Genomic DNA, 15,079 nt, shown 5'->3' with positions numbered 1-15,079 from the left:
TGCAGAAATTATCTGAGTTCTGTTTTATTACGCTAATGGGGTGAATTACATTGACTAATTATCAGATGTTAAAACCAACATTCCTAGGATAAACCACATTTGGTTGTAATGTATTACCTTTTTAATATATTGTTGTATCTGACTTGGAAATAACTTGTTGAGAATTTTTGGATCTATATTCATCAAGACTATTGACCTATCAGTTTCTCTTCTTGTAATCTCTTTAGTTTGGTTATCAAAGAAATTCCAGCCTCAAAATTAGCTGAAAAGTGTTCCCTCTACCTGTATTTTCAGAAAAAGTACATGTAGTTTGTACTATTTCCTCCATAAAACCAGTGAGCTCCTTGGAGATGAGGGGAAAGAGGCTGGTCCTGTATAGGCCAGTAGGTTACAATAAGAAATGTAGTTTTTATTCTAAGTGAAATGGAAATCCATTGAAAGATATTTAACAAGAATTGGAATAATTTCATTTACATGTTAAAGAAGAAAGGTCACTCTGTGGGGAGAAACTAATATTTTCCATTAGTCCACCCACAGCACACTTCTGACACCAAATATGTAGGTTTTCCACAACAAGCAATTCTCTAATACTTGATGACACCCACTGAGTATCCTACTAGTTAATCGAATCTGACACTAATTGCCCAGAGTCATTGCCCACAGTTTAAGGGCTCATCTCAACAAGACTGCTCCCATCTCACCTCAGGCACTATTACAATCACAAGTCCCAAGTTGTCACCTGTACTTCTGACCAACCAGCCATAAACCTGAGCTTCCTCTAGTTCAGTTACAAAATAGCTCACAGAACTCAGGAAAACCAGTTTATTTCCAAGATTACTGATTTATTATAAAAGGACACAATTCAGGAACACAGATGAAAGGGATGCATAAGACAGATTTGGGGAAGGGTACAGAGCTTCCATACCTTCTCCAGATGTACCACCCTCCCAGCACATGCACCTGTTCACTAACCTAGAAGCTTTCTGAACCCCTTCAGTGAGGATAATTTTATGAAGATTTCATTGCAAAGACATGGTTGATTAAATCCTTGGTCATTGGCCATTGAACTGAATCTCTAGGCCCTCTCTCCTCCCCAGAGATTGAAAGGGGAGACTAAAGTTCCAACCTTCTGATCACCTGATTGGTTCCTTCTACCCACCTCAACCCCATCATCCTTAGGGGCATCCCACAGTCACCTCATTAACATAAATTCAGATGCGGTTGAAAGGGGCTTGTTATGAATAACATAGTCTTTCACCTTCCTCACTCCAGATCTATTTTAGGGACTGGGGATAAAAAACAAATTTTACAACAAAAGATGCTTCTATTACTCTTTTAATTTAGGAAATTGCAAGGTTTTTAGGAGCTCTGATCAGGAGCTAAGGATGAAACCCAAAATACATCACACTCTCGCAATCCGAATATGCTTGTTTTAGTAAATAAATTGTCAAGCTCGAATCCCTCAGGGAGGTAGATATGCACATTACTGGATTTTGCCAATTAAAAAAAAAAAAAAAAAGGATTCCCAGATCCACAGAGAGTGAAATAAAAGAGTAACATATTTGTGGCCAAATATAATTGTAAACTATACTGGTAATTACTGAAATAAATAATCCATAATTTCCCAAGGAGAGTGAGATTATTTTTGGAAATGTGTCCAGGTAGAGTGTGCTGCCCCATCCCCCTTTTTAATTAATTGCCAGAATTTAGAATTTCACATGACTAAGTCCGAGCTAGAGTTTCAGTTTGGGGGTTGTGAGGAAAAACGGGGAACATTTGCTAGTTCAAGTTAATCTCACCAGTGCTCACCATCAAAACAATTTTAAAAAGAATTTAAATTTAAAAGTACAGATAGTGCATAATATTTTGACTAGGTATTAGGATATAAAGCAAAGCACAGAAATTTTTCTTTGTAAAATATGTTGAAGAATGAAAATGAATAAGTATTTTCCCGTGCTTATTCTAATAAAGCTTATACCTCACTAAAGGGTTAACTGGATTTAGCTCTCATCTTTATATTTATTAAAATCTGGAAAGAAATTCTCACAGGAATTATGCACAGATAATCTCTGATTTTAATTTTAAGGCCTAGTACTATTGTAGGTCTAATATTAAGCTCTAAAATTTGAATTTTATTTTATTTTATTTTATTTTATTTTATTTTATTTTGTCTTTATAAGGCCATACCTATGGCATACAAAAGTACCCAGGCTAGGGGTCTAATCAGAGCTGTTGCTGCTGGCCTATGCCAGAGCCACAGAAATGCCAGATCCAAGCCGTGTCTGCAACCTACACCACAGCTCACGGCAACACCGGATCCTTAACCCACTGAGCAAGGCCAGGGATCGAACCTGCAACCTCATGGTCAGATTCTTTCTGCTGTGCCATGATGGGAACTCCTAAAATTTGAATTTTAAAGTAAGCTTTTAAAATAACATTTAAAACTTATAAAAGTATAAAGTAGTTATTAAAATTTAATGTATTATTAAACATCGTATTTTAAATTGTAATATTTTATATACAGTTTAGAATATAAAAGGAAAGATGTAGCAATTTAAATATATAGATATGTCTAAATACAGATATTATATAAATAAATATTGGAACTGCACAGATTTTACATCTTACTTTTTTTTTCTCTTTCTTTTTTTTTAGGGCTGCACCCGCAGCATATGGAGGTTCCCAGGCTAGGGGTCCAATTGAAGCTGTAGCTGCCACAGCAATGCCAGATCCAAGCTATGTCAGCAGTCTACACCACAACTCATGGCAGCACCAGATCCTTAACCCCCTGAGCAAGGCCAGGGATCGAACTTGCATCCTCATGGATGCTAATCAGACTCATTTCCTCTGAGCCACGATGGGAACTCCACATCTTACCTTTTCTTATTAACATTATATCATAAATAACTTGCCATATCACTATGTAATTTTCACAAACAGAATTTCAAGGACAGTATAATAATTCACCGTACCATCATACTGGTTAGTCTAATTTTGCCTTTATTGTTGCTTTCAATATTTTGCATATATCAATCCTATGCTCATGAGCATCCGTGTCCATAAGTCAGCCTGCACTTCTGAAGCTATGGATCCATTTGGAAATTAATATTTCATATTTGAATGAGAAGAAATATTTTGTCTTATAGGAATAAAAAAGGATGATGAAAAAAAGAAATTTGGAATATACACTACTTGAGATTGCAAGTGCATGTGCCAGCTCTTAGGAAATCATGCATTTTCTGCTCTCCTTTAATTATGCCAACTACTGTTTTCCCAGTTCCGAGGTTCAAGTTTAAGATTGTGTATGCATGACATTGTTCCTCCAATTACATGGCGTATTCCCACAGACTCCTAGGCGAAAGTGAATTCTGCAAGAAAGGACACTCATCGACCTGAAAGAATTTGGATTTAATCAGTTTATGTCAACTGTAAAAAAACAACAGATGGTGGCATTCCTAACCATTCTTTTCTTCATTATTTCTGTTTAGAAGTTAAAAAAATAATTAAAATATAGTATTTTATATTAAACTTTCCCACTCTGAAGGGACAAAAATGAAATGCAGAATGTGTAAAATCAGATTAAAAGCCAAGTGTTATTTCATTCCTAAAGCTTTCCAGATGGTATCAGCTGTTAAAGAAGATACAGTTTGGAAGAGCTGGGAAGGTAGGGTCAAAAATGGCCCTGTGGGTGTCACCATCGTAGCATGAATTTCTCAGCAACAAAATAGCTGTGCACTCACAACAGCATTCAAGCACAAGGACAGAAGCCTGGAGAAGCTGGTGGTTGTACACCCTCTGTCCAAGAATCCCATAAAACAGCTGCTGTCTGAGGTACCCCAGCTGCCCTCGCTTACACTGAGGTCATTCTGCCCTCAGCCCTCCTCCTCCTCTCCTATTTTGTTTATTTTTTTTAGTTGTTTTGGTGACTGATTTAAGATTAGGGTTACTAAACAAACTGCAAGACTACACAGATAAAATAGAAAAAAAAAAAAAGCCTAAAATTTAAAAGACCGAAAATCCAGACACATTTTAATTTTACCCTCTGGATAACAATACGGTTTTGAGCGTTTCTGACCTGAGTTGTAGAAAGTGAACTTGAAAGGCGGAGCCCTACAGACACAGTCAAACATTGTCAAACATTAGTTAAAAGAATGAGCCAGAGAGAGATCTTAAGATTCAGGTGCCCAGACCCCACTGGCTCTCATTGTGATTTAAAGCCTTGGAAGATACCCAGGAATCTGCATTTCAAACATATTCTCAGGTAGTTCGTATATGCAGGTGCCCTAACCACAACCTGGGAAATAGCTAGACTGTGGGAAGACCTGCTCATTTATGGGAGAGAACTGCCTCAGTTTTCTCATTTGTGAAATGGGGGGAAAAATCAACCTCATGGCACCACTGGAAACCCCGTTGGTGCTGCCTAGGCTGGGCAGGTCTTACGCTCCTCCGGAAGATAAATTACTTTCTGGAGAACACAGTTGATGGGTGAAATGTAAAATTTCCTATCTGCTAAAAAGGGTCTGAAATTTTAGAACCTGAAAAGTGTATCATTGCACCTACACTCTGATGCACATGAAAAAGCTCAAGACAAGGGGCATTGAGTCACGCGCTGCAGGTAGAGAGCATTTGTATCATAATGTGAATCTAAGATCTACAGGTTGGGTTTGATGAAAGAAAGGGAAGAAAGAAGTGGTAGCTTGAGGGCATGTGGATAGGCAAAGGGTTGGAAGAGCAAGGAACCGGCCCCTAGGAGTTTGCCTAAGGCAAGCCCTAAATGGATAGATGGCAAACAAGAGCTACCTGTTTTCAGCAACCTAAAAGATTCTCTGAAATCTACATTGAGGCCAGCCCTCCAAAGTCCTGGGCAGCTGTTTGCTATGGTACCATTACTTTTTTAGTTTTTGTTTTTGTCTTTTAGGGCCACACCCACAGCATGTGGAAGTTCCCAGGCCAGGGGTCACATTGGAGCTGCAGCTGCCAGCCTTCACCACAGCCACAGCCACACACAATCACAGCTGCCTCTGCAACCTACACCACAGCCCGCGGCAACACCAGATCCCCAACCCACTGAGCAAGGCCAGGGCTCAAACTTGTGTCCTCATGGGTACTGGTCAGCTTCGTTACTACTGAGCTACGACAGGAACTCCAATGTTACTATTTTTGATGCAGTTCTTAGAGATTACGGTGGCTTGACGAGATTAATGTAGTAGGTGTAGTTAAGCTTCCATCATTCCTGTAGGACCATGCTGACTTCAGCCGTGTTCTTATAACACCCATATTTGATTTACTGATATTTTTCTTTAAATTGATTCACTGTTTTTAAGATAAATTTTGTTATAAAAGGAACTTATTTTTTTTTCGTTGAAAACTAGTGCCGCTTGCCATAAATACAAGGTTAAGATAGCACAAACACAGTGGTCGCAAAGCATGTTATCAGGAGTTCCCGTCGTGGCTCAGTGGTTAATGAATCCAACTAGGAACCACGAGGTTGTGGGTTCGATCCCTGGCCTTGCTCAGTGGGTTAAGAATCTGGTGTTGCCGTGTGCTGTGATGTAGGTTGCAGATGCGGCTCGGATCCCGCGTTGCTGTGGCTGTGGTGTAGGCCTGGTGGCAACAGCTCCGATTCAACCCCTAACCTGGGAACCACCATATGCCGTGGGTGCCGCCCTAGAAAAGGCAAAAAAGACCAAAAAAAAAGGACAAAAAAAAAAGCATGTTATCAAATGCCATCCAAATAGTGTCTCTGGGGAGACTCTGACCCTGGGAACCTCTGTTTATCTGATGACGATGGAGATTGGCAGGTGCTAGGACTACTTAAACACGTCTCTCATCCCCAACTGGTACTTCCTATTTGATATAATCAGCAGCAGTGAAAGGCAATCGAGAATGGACTAGTGTTCCTACTGTGTGATTTTGTTCTCGTCTGGCTGGGGGCTGAGAACACAACCCTAACCACTAGACCACAGGGACCAACAGGTGTGATGTAAGTCCCCAATCCTTGTCCCTTTGGAGAAAAAACTTGGCAAAGGGACTGAGAGTAGTGAGGCAAATACAGTGTTTATTAAAGAAGATGAGCCGATACATAAAGAGAAAGCATAGACAGACTCTCGTTGGCAGGGCCAGAGCAGAAAGAGAGACAGACCGACAGAGAGAAAGCAAGACAGAAAGGGGAGCGACGTGTGCTTTGGAGATGGTTTAAACCACTTGTATGGCAGCAGTACTTCCGGGCTTCCTCTGGCCAATCACCTTGCATTGTCTGGCCTTGAGTCCTCCTTTGGCCTGACTCAGGGACCTGCCCTGTGTGCATGCATCTTTTGGCCAGGATGGAGTCTAGCACCGGGGTTTCTGGGGGGGTGACAGGAGGTGCTGCAGCCCGGTGTCCCTCCTTTCTCGGGCCCCTGAGGAGCCTTTCTGTGCATGTGCCCTTCCAGAGGGCTCCTTGACCTCAAGAATGAGAAATATGTGGTCTCTTTATCTTTTATCTAAGCAGGATGCAGCTCTTCCTTGCTCCTGCCATAATCTTTATCTTCACGTATCTGTCCACAGGGGACAGATTCCAGTTGCTTAGCCTGGGACCCATCTATCCTCTGCCTCAATTTGATGTCTGTTCTTATCCTATCCGCGCAGCACCTGATTTGGAATAGCCTACACCTCTGGAGATATCATCAGATTGCTCCTCGCAAGCACTTACAGGCCTACTTCCATGAATGCTTGGCGTCTTATCTAGTTTGAATAACGGGTATAACTTGCCAGGATTCCATGAGACCCCTTGTAAACATACCAAGGTCTGAAAAATTAGTGAGCTTGAAGGGGAAATATTTCATGAATGGAAATACTCACCCGAACGGATACTTACTCAATAGTTTATGAAGAACAGGTTGTTAGCTAGAAATCTGTCCTGTTCTATTGCGCTTCCTCTGTTGGTGACATATCTAAAGAGCCGGGACATCTGAAACCAAAGCCATGGACCTGAATTTCGCTTTCCTTTCAATTTAGCTTTGAGTAATTTTGAGCTCCCTTCTCCTGGAATCTGATGGACGGATGAATGAAAATAGCCAATTAACCAAGAAGCTTCCAGCATTTGGCCTATCTGTCAGTTGGCGTTTGTGAACTAGGACTTCCAAGGAAGCAGCATAGGAATGAGAGCTCCGGCTTTGGAGAGAGGCAGGCACCATTAACTACCCATGTTAACCATCTGAAACTAGTTACTTAACTTCTCCAGACTCCTAGTTTCCTCATATGTACAATGGCAAGAATATGTAACACTCCCTCCCCAGAATTGTTGTATTCATGCACTTAAAAGTAGAACAAAAGAGAACAAAACACCAAGAGTAAATGGTATCCTGTGACTAAATCACTTAGCACGTTTATTGTCATTGTATCATAATGTTAATGAAGATGATGATTTTAACATTTTGTTTGATAAGGAAAAGTAATATTGTTGAACCTTTTTAATACAGAAACTAGTGCTTAACCGTAAAATCATCAGTATTTTTAATCCAGGACATCTTCATTTCTGTTTTAAAATCTCCATATCAATTCCTACTGAGAGAAATGAGAAATAAGATACCTAGAAAGTGTCAAGTTCTGAAAGTGTGTTTTTGTGTGTCTTATAAGTCAGATTGTAAATACTTCTGCATAAGCTTGGTGAAAGTACATCCCTTAAAGGTGTATATTTTCTGAAATAAATTTTTTGAATCATATTTTACGTATCTTGCAACTCACCCATTTCAGGGGTGCAAGTCCATGATTTTTAACAAATTTACCAAGCTATGCAACCATTACCACATATCAGTTTTTGAACGTTTTCACCACCTACATAGCGTCTCTTATGCCATTTACTGTTATTCCCAGCAGCCCTTCCTCCCCAGGCAACCACTAACATGCTTTCTGTCTCTATAGATTTTCCCTTCTCTGGACATTTTGTATAAATAGAATTATTCAATATATAATATAGTGTCTTGCATACAGCTTTTTTTTCACTTAGCCTAACGCTCTTGAGGTTCAGCCATGCTAGAGCCTATGTCAGTGGTTTGTTGCTCTGTATTGATGGATAGATTTCATTTTGTGGATATACTGACAGTTCACTTATTCACTCATCAACTGGTAGATATTTCAGTTGTTTCTGCTTTTTGGCTCGTATGAATAATGCTGCCCAGAATATGTCCGTACAAATTTTTGTGTGGCCATACCTTTTCATTTCTCTTGGGTGTGTACCTAGAAATAGAATCCCTAGGTCCTTATTACATTTAACATTTGAAGACTTGCTAAACCGTTTTCCACGGTGGCTGCAACATGTTATATTTCTACAAGCAATGTGTGGGTGTTCCCATTTTCTATCCTAGCCATTCTAGAGAGTGTGAAATGGTATCTCGTTGTTTTAGTTTGCATTTCCCTGCTGACTATGGATGTGGTGTATCTTTGAATTTGCTTATGAGTCATATGGTTTTTAAACGTTTGAATTTTCTGATTATCTTGATAATTTATTACAAGTTGATGGTTGAAAAATTGCTAAATAATCAAAAATAGTGTTCAGGGAATATGTATTTAGAATTGAACTAAACGTCTGTGATATCCTGAGAGCACGCACGTATATACTCATGAAGGTCTCACTGTAGATATTGATTTTAAGCCCTGTATTCATAAGACAAAACTCTAAATGTGTCACTGGAATATGAACTCAAGGAAAGTAGAGAATTTTATGATTCTTGATCCCCTTTTGTATCCCTGGCAGCTAGAGCAATATCTGACCCAATGCAGGCGTTCATCAAATCTTTGTTGAGTAAATGGATACAAGACGTATATTTCAAATACATTTGTGGGATAAAAGAATGTCACTATTTCTGACAGCTCAATAAGTGGACATCTCGTGCTTATTTTCATAGATTAGAATTCAGGAAATTTGAAAATTGTCATGCTTCAAAACAACTTCTAAAATTCTGTTAAAATATCATTTTGTCGACTAAAAATGCCTCCAGATGTTAAAGTCATAATCATATGAATGAGAACACAATTTCATAACCACCGCAGGTCTTAATTAAAACCGGTACCTTTGTTTTGTACCCTGGAGATGATCCATGAATATGGATGCACTATATTTTCAAAGTGAACTAGATTTTGATTCATAACAAAACAAAAACAACAATAAAAAAGGGAAAATAGGAGTTCCCGCCATGGCTCAGTGGTTAATGAATCCGACTAGGAACCATGAGGCTTTGGGTTCGATCCCTGGCCTCGCTCAGTTGATTAAGGATCTGGTGTTGCTGTGGCTGTGGTGTAGGCCGGCAGCTGCAGCTCTGATTAGACCCCTAGCCTGGGAACCTCCAAATGCCACAGGTGCGGCCCTAGAAAAGACGAAAAGACTAAAAAAAAAGGGAAAACAGAACCCTTAACTTCTCAGTACAGTTTTGCTTGTCTCTCTGCCTGCTCACACCGACCGCCCCTAAAAATAGTCCAGGCTGACAATAATGAGAATGTAACATATATCGGCATATGCGGTAACAAAGTATCCTTTCCAATAAAGACCATAAAAGCATTTTAGTATGAGATCCACTGTAAATGCATAATTGAATTCTTTTAAAACTTCTTACCCATCTCCCCAATATGTACACACACACACAGTAATAAACTGGAATGGTGTCATGTAGCTCATACGTGGAGATGCTTTTGTGTTGTAATAAAAGACTGTTGAGGTGTTCAGACAAAGGACAAGTTCTGTGGCGCTTCAGACAGTTTGGGTGCTGATTTGTAAACTCACCTGAGTATACCAGAGAATCCTATTAAGGTCCCTCTCCCACCAAGTGTTGGAGTCAACAGTGTAAAACTAGGCTATTTACTCATTTCCTTCCTAAGGCGCAGACGTTTTGTTTCCTACCTTATTGAATTTATTGGAAGAAAATAAGTTTTCTAGAAAAGAATTTTTGCATCCGTTATTGTTTATCCTAGAATCAGATAATCAAACTTTTCCAAACTTTGATAGATGGGAAAAGAAATGGGTAGCATGTAAAAGGTTCAGGGTTAGGAGTTCCTGCTGTGGTGCAGCAGGTTAAGGATCTGGTATTACTGCAGCTGTGGTGTAGGTTACAGCTGCGACTTGGATTCATTCCCTGGCTTGGGAACTTACATATGCCATGGGTGAGGCCTGAAAAAAAGCGGCGGCGGGGGGGGGGGGGGTCGGTGTTAAGACACTTCAATAAGGAAAAAAAGAGATATATTAAGGAAACTTTGGTTACTGTTTAGTTTTCATAAACTAGAAAAATTGTCTGTGATATTTAACTATTTAAAAATGGAAATATTAAATTATGTATTTGGATTTTAAATGCTGTTGGGGAAGGTTTGAAATACATTTTTATTATAAATATACCCCATCAGCATCAGAATATCAATAATGCTTCTCTGGGATATTCTTGGTTACATAATCTCAAATCTCTCAGAAAGGAAATTAATTGCTGAATGTATTGTGATGATTACATTTCCTTTGTTTCTCCTGAAACTCCATCTGCAGAATTTAGTAAAGGGAAAAATATGTAGGCAGACAACATCAAATGGTAAACTAACCAAATACAGCTGTAACCTCTCTGTTTTAGCCAAGCCAAGTTCATTAACTGTTTGCCAAGATTTTGAAGATGATATGAAACTAAAATCACAACCCATAACAGTTCAAGTCCTGGGTATAATTGAAGCAAGAAAGGACTAGGTGATAAAGTCTTCAGGCACATGTGATTACTGAAGTCAAGTCATGAAAACGGGTAGGATCATGCAAACCCTCTGAGAAAGACTCCTTCATGTCTATACGTCAGGAGTCAAATGTTAGGAAAGACAGCATATCCCGCTGAAGCAGGAAACAGAAGATTATCAATGACATAATCTGGTTAGAAAATCACATCATCGCAGTGTACTGAGAGGTGTATGTCATTCCTTCCCGTTGTCCTTATCCTGAGCCATTCCTGGGGAAAATGTCAAGTGAGCAAGACTCTCTCGAAGGATAGTCACAAAAGCCAATGAATAATAAGTGCTATTTGTTAAGTATAATTGTAAAATTCCTGTAAGTGAGTGTTTTTGTATCTCCCACTGTGAGTAGTTTCTTTATATCCACCTGAAAATAGGTCATCTGAATGGACAACAGCCTTCTAATTTTTTTAATCATTCATGCATTTCCTGGCATATATTTTATACTTTGTGAATTTAGGAAATTATGTTTCACGGAACAGCCAGAGAAAGTGTTAATGCATGGGGATTACTCCATCGTGACTCCCAACGTAGATTAGGGATTCCTGTTATTAAAAATCAGGAGCCAACTCAACATCACTGATTATTAGAGAAATGCAAACCAAAACTACCACGAGGAGTTCCCGTCACGGCTCAGTGGTTAATGAATCCAACTAGGAACCATGAGGTTGCGGAATCGATCCCTGGCCTCGCTCAGTGGGTTAAGGATCTGGCATTGCCATGAGCTGTGGTAGAGGTTGCAGACATGGCTTGGATCCTGAGTTGCTGTGGCTCTGGCGAAGGCCAGCAGCTACAGCTCTGATTAGACCCCTAGCCTGGGAACCTCCATATGCTGCGGGTGCGACCCTAGAAAATACAAAAAAAAAAAAAAAAACCCAAAAACAAACCTACCACGAGATACCATCCATCATTAAGAAGTCCACTAATAACAAATGCTGGAAGGGGTGTGGAGAAAAGGGAACCCTTCTGCACTGTTGGTGGGAATGTAAGCTGGTACAAGCACTATGGAGAACAGTATGGAGGTACCTTAGAAATCTATACATAGAACTACCATATGACCCAGCAATCCCACTCTTGGGCATATATCCAGACAAAACATTCCTTGAAAAAGACACATGCACCCACATGTTCATTGCAGCACTACTCACAATAGGAGTAGTGACAAGGAAACAACCCAAATGTCCATCAACAGACAATTGGAAATATTTGTCAGAAATAACTAATGGATGACTATCCCTGACTTTTTTTTCAGTTTGAGGATGTTACAGTTTTCTGTTTGAGAGATCTGTTAAGTGGAATCCCTAAACTCATTGCTCAAAGGAATCTATTCCTCCAGCTGCACAATGGGGTATCTTGTTACTTGGAGTATCTTATACACATATAGGGGCGTGCGTATGTGTACACATATGTGTGCATGCATGTGTATATGGTATGTGGGATTGTATATTGAACTCTCAAATATTCTTTTTATGTGATGAGCTAGCGTTTTAAGGGAGGAGTCTGTACACACATGTGTCTATGGACATAAGCAGTTCTAGAAGTAGGAAAGCAAAGGTCAGTGTGACCGTTTGGTTCAAGCATGAACAGCATCTCCCCACCAACATTCCTCCCATCTCTCTTCCATCAAAACACGGGAGAGATAAGTGTGTAACTAGTCAGCTCCAATGGATGGTAGAGTGGCCCGGTTTTAATGTGTGACTATTACCCATTAGAACTGCCTCCTTATTTGCAAGTTTTCTCTCGCAAATAGGTGTTGTATAATAATGTTCCTCAATCTTGGCAGCATATGGGAATCGAGGACCTTAAAAAAAAAAATCTCTCAATGCCCAGGTTTTGCCCAGACTAATTCTATCAGAATGTATAGGACCCAATCCTTAGTATTTTGAAAAGTTTTCCAGGTGACTCCAGGGTGCAACCAAGGTTGAGAATCACTTTCTTCTATGTCACATTGGTCAGTAGTTCCATAAATCCACATTATCTGAAAGCATGTTTCGGCCTTTCTGCTGACATTTCATCACCTGATACTTTATCCGTCCTATTCATGGTTTTATAGGGAAGCTCATCAGATGCAGATTTGGGGATTGCACTAGTCAGCTCAAGCTGCCGTAGTAAACCACCACAGACTGGCTGGCTTAAACAATTATTTTCTCACAGCTCCGGAGACTGAAAGTCTGAGATGAGCATAGGTGGGTTCTGGTAAAGGGTCTCTTCTTGGCTTGTAGACCGCTGCCTTCTCACCCTGGTTCACATAGCCTTTCCTCTTGCATATACACGGGAGTTAGGGGGTAGGGAGCAAGCTGTCCAGTGTCTTTGATTAAAGGGACACAAACCGAAGCCCCATCTTCACGACTTCATTTAACCCTAATTACCTCCCAAAGGCCCCACCTCCAAATACCATCACTTCAGAGGTTGGGGCTTCAACATGAGAATCTGGGGGAGAAAACAATTCAGTCCATAGCAAGGGCCAGCTTGTGGTTCTCTGCCGTCATTACTTTCAAACCAGGACACCTTGCCTGAGACAAGCACTCATTTAGGGTAGTCCAGACAGATAAAACTGTCCTATGGCATTGTCCATAACTCAGCAGTGACACATAACTACAATGAGCCACGACAGTTTAACCAGATTCAAATTTCACTGCCAAAAAATGTGCTAGTTTTGACACATACATTTTTTTAAAAAGTTAGAGCAGAACCAGACTTTTCTTGTAAATATTTAGTTTGGAACTGCATTCTGCCTTTGGATTTGTTTATTTTATGTCTTGGTGAATTTGGTGGATGGAACAGAGTGTTGTTTAAGACAGTTTGGTGGCAGGCTTCATCGTGGTAACACTGCTGAATGTTTTCAGTTTCATGTATCCTCTCGCTGGAGTTCGATGGGTACATTATATTTTTTTAATTTCAAGCAAACTTTAGGTCATCTCATTGTGTACCTTGCAAATACCTCTGCAGTATCTTTAATACCGTCCTGTGTGGGTGCACTGGAAATTCATTTTATTCACTTAAATCAGCGGACTATATTGTTTTCTGTGCATGGCATCCAGAGTGATCGATGCCATGGCTAATTTCGAAGCTTAAAATTTTAAGATTTTGTCCATGGTGTATTATACTTGTAATTACTGTGGCATCCTACTTATCTGCGTGCGAGTCTGTTTATCAGGGAAGGCGGGGGTGGGGTTAGAGGATGAGCAGAGCAGACCATGTCAGACTCCTGGTATCCCTGTTCAGATTAATACGAAGCCTATATTGTCCAGAGATTATAAATAGGCAAGCAATTTCTGGGAAGTCTAAAAACAGTCTTAAGAACACATATCTAGCGGGGACTTAGCAGCTAGAATATACAGAAAGTGTTAGGAAGTCCAACAGTGAGGCATGGTTTGGACATCTGTTGATGATGATGGGTTGGTGACAGAAGCCCAAGGAGGGCAAAAGAGATCCATGCTGCTCAGGTCTCTTTCACCAGGCATGCGGCCCGTGGCTGTGCACACCGTGGGTGTCAGGAACTATTTGGTGAGTGAATGATAGAACAATCCCAGAATGGCCAAAGGAAGACCCACAAGAATATAAAATGAGGTCAAACGTAGAAAGTCCCATGAAATTCAAATTGGAGAAAAAGCACTGCAGGGAGTTCCTGCTCTGGCTCAGTGGGTTACAAATCTGACTGCAGAGGCTCCAAGGCACGGGTCGAGCCCTTGCCTGGCACAGTGGGTTAAGGATCTGGCATTGCTGCAGCTGTGGTATAAGTCGCAGTTCTGAGTCAGATTCACTCTCTGGCCTGAGAACTTCCCTATGCCTCTTCTGGCCTGATAGCTCTGCCTCCCTGGGCCTGTCTCTGTCTCTTTCCTCTCACTGGATAGGGTATGCATGATTCTTTATCTTGATTTCTTTTCTTTTTTCTTTTCTTTTTTTTTTTTGGCTTTTCTGGGACACACCTGCAGCATATGGAAGTTCTAACTGGAGCTATAGCTGCTGGCCTACACCACAGCCATAGCAACACTGGATCCAAGCTATGACCTACATACACGACAGCTCACAGCAATGCTGGATCCCTGACCCACTGGGCAGGGCCAGGGATCGAACCTGCATCCTCACGGATACCGGTTGGATTCGTTTCCACTGCACCACAATGGGAACTCCCCCTTTATCTTAATTTCTGAAAACAGATTCTGCCACCAGATGAGTGAAAGAGACTTGAGGTCTGGATAATGACTCTATATACGCAAATAGCTTAGACTTTCTATGAAAAGAGTGTGACTTTCATCTCAGTGATTAGCCCCAAAGAATTGTCTATCTGTGCAGTTTCCCATTCGTGTATCAAGGGAGTTAATAACAGGACCCACTCGCTGGACCGCTG

General features: G+C 40.5%; 1 protein-coding gene and 1 long non-coding RNA gene across 46 annotated transcripts in view; one reads left to right on the top strand and one right to left on the bottom strand.

Annotated features, from left to right (window-relative positions):
- ARHGAP24 (Rho GTPase activating protein 24) overlaps positions 1–15,079 on the top strand; it is an 826,886-nt gene that overhangs the window by 782,466 nt on the left and 29,341 nt on the right. The gene's annotated exons all lie outside the window — the stretch shown is intronic.
- LOC146401092 (uncharacterized) overlaps positions 1–15,079 on the bottom strand; it is a 36,125-nt gene that overhangs the window by 7,643 nt on the left and 13,403 nt on the right. The window contains exon 4 of the long non-coding RNA XR_014813498.1: positions 6,857–7,030. This is a non-coding gene — a long non-coding RNA (uncharacterized LOC146401092). The remainder of the gene's footprint in view (positions 1–6,856; positions 7,031–15,079) is intronic.

The sequence above is a fragment of the Sus scrofa genome, chromosome 8 (genome assembly GCF_054392235.1).
Source record: "Sus scrofa isolate SSC_HxYL_T2T_F1_AM1 chromosome 8, Sscrofa_HxYL_maternal_Yorkshire_Landrace_v2.0, whole genome shotgun sequence".
Taxonomy (NCBI): domain Eukaryota; kingdom Metazoa; phylum Chordata; class Mammalia; order Artiodactyla; family Suidae; genus Sus; species Sus scrofa.
Note: the sequence above shows the minus strand (reverse complement) of the source record. Positions and strands in the feature narration are given on the sequence as shown.